At 44.1% G+C, this 2,294-nt stretch overlaps 1 non-coding gene across 1 annotated transcript; it reads right to left on the reverse strand.

Moving 5' to 3' along the window:
* Positions 1 to 1,375: 1,375 nt before the first annotated feature.
* LOC142872210 (small nucleolar RNA SNORA69) lies at positions 1,376 to 1,490 on the reverse strand. Its single transcript, XR_012920426.1, has one exon. It is a non-coding gene; the product is annotated as a small nucleolar RNA SNORA69 (small nucleolar RNA).
* Between the last annotated feature and the right edge of the window lie 804 nt (positions 1,491 to 2,294).

Below are 2,294 nucleotides of genomic sequence, written 5' to 3' on the forward strand. Positions count from 1 at the left end.
TGGCAGGAGGCACGTCCTGGAGCCCTGGCTAGCGATGAAGGATGGCACAAAAACTCACCTTCTCACCAGCGTCAGGGAAGGGCGTACCGTGCACATTCCTGGATGACGTGCTTGCCCGTAAAGGCGCGGCTGGATTAGAATGGGAGGAAGGGATGACATCAAGAAGATCTTGAGAAGACAAAAAAGAATATCCAAATAAGCAAAGGTATGCCCCTAGAATGCTCCCGGCTTTAGCCTCGGAGCCACAGCAGCCCGTTCTCTCCACTGCTAATTGCTGAGCAAACGAATAGACTATACTGATGAAGAAGGCTCAGTTGTCACATATTAATATTCAGTTTTTTTTAAATATTGTCTTTTAATATTTTCTAAGTCCAGATTGAGTTTAGGAAGAAAGAAAGTGAGCTTTACACAGACAGGACACAGAACCAGACCAGACAGGTGACTCCAAATACTTTCAGGTACAGAAGAAACCAGTTTTGTGATGCTTTCTAGCAACCTGTGGTACTTGCAAAGGGAAAGCGCTGCATGGACTTCAGGTGCAGTGAGAGTCCCATCATTGGAGGGATTTAAGTGCAGGCCGCGTGATCATCATCTAAAGCCAGCCTTGGGGGAGGGGGAGGAGCCCGCAGCTTTAGGACCCTTTCGTCTCCTAGAACCCATCTCTAGAAGTCCTCCCCAAACACACAAACAGGCAAAAAGCACTCTGCTGTGGCTTGACTATGTCCCCCAAAGTTCATGTGCTGGAAACCTAATCTCCAATGAAAGAATGTTGAGACTAGCACTCTGGGAGGCTGAGGCAGGAGGATTGTTCAAGGTCAAGAGTTCAAAACCAGCCTGAGCAAGAGCGAGACCCCATCTCTACTAAAAATAGAAAGAAATTAATTGGCCAACTAAAAATATATAGAAAAAATTAGCCGGGCATGGTGGCGCATGCCTGTAGTCCCAGCTACTCGGGAGGCTGAGGCAGGAGGATCGCTTGAGCCCAGGAGTTTGAGGTTGCTGTGAGCTAGGCTGACGCCACAGCACTCACTCTAGCCCAGGCAACACAGTGAGACTCTGTCTCAAAATAAATAAATAAATAAAAATTAAAGAAAAAAAAAAAGAAAGAGTGTTGAGAGTTAGGACATTGAAGAGGTGATTAGGTCACAAGGGCCCTGCCCTCATGAATGGATTAACGTTGCCATCACAGGAGTGGCTTGCTATCGTAAAAGCCAGTTCAGCTTTCTCTGGCTTTCTTTTGCCACATGATACTTTCTGCCATGTGACCGAGGAGGTCCTCACCAGATACCGGTTCCTTGGCCTTGGACTTCTCAGCCTCCAGAATTGTAAGAGATACATTTCTTTTTTCTTTCTTTCTTTTTTTTTTAAATCTCAGCATTGTCCATGTCAATCTGTCATAATTTTACCCCCATAAAGGCAAAACCAAAACGATTAACACAGCTTTTCTTTCAGCAGGATTACATTTCTTTTCTTTATAAATTACCCAGTCTCTGGTATTCTGGTATAGCAAGCACAAAACAGACTAAGGCCGATTCTAAGTCTCTGGCACCACTCGGGGCCAGAATCATCTGTTAAAGCCCTGAAGCCATGCTGGAGCTGCCTGACAGCCACCAATTTTGACAGAAGGATAAAACTCCTCATAGGGAAACACTGCGATTTTTTTTTTTTTTTTGCCTTTGCTATTTTCTTCCTAGGCTTTTAGAGACCTCCTGAAGAAAAAGGATCGAACTCTGTAAACACTGTGCATGAAAGCCCTATAAAGATATTTCAGGAGGTGGGCAAAGGGGGTTGTGGTTCCACAGGTACAGAGTTTCAGATTTGCAAGATGAAAAACTTCTGCAGATCTGCCTTGCACCAATGTGAATATACTTAACACTACTGAACTGAACTGCACACTTAAACATGGTTAAGCTGGTACATTTGATGTGATGTGTTTGTTGTGTTTTTTTTTTACCACAGTAAACAAATTTTACTTGTGTGTGTTTTTAAAAATACCATTTGATCAGGAAAGCTGGATACACTATGCCTTAATTATTCTTCAACACTCTCTAGTTCCAACAAGGGATTACAAATCAAACCAGGAGTTTCAAAGTTCCGGGCCATGTGTTTGGCACCTTACTAATAATTATAGTTATAAGAATCCAGGTACCCAGGGCTTTAGTGCTTTTGTCCAAGTTGCTGCCTGGGTGCAAAGTACCAGAGCTGCCTGTAGCCCACGGGTTAGGATGCAGTTGTAATGAGTGCCTGCTCAGTGCTAGACAGTACAGGACTTGCAGACAGGGAACTTGGTAAAT

Source organism: Microcebus murinus, chromosome 7 (genome assembly GCF_040939455.1).
Source record: "Microcebus murinus isolate Inina chromosome 7, M.murinus_Inina_mat1.0, whole genome shotgun sequence".
Lineage (NCBI taxonomy): Eukaryota > Metazoa > Chordata > Mammalia > Primates > Cheirogaleidae > Microcebus > Microcebus murinus.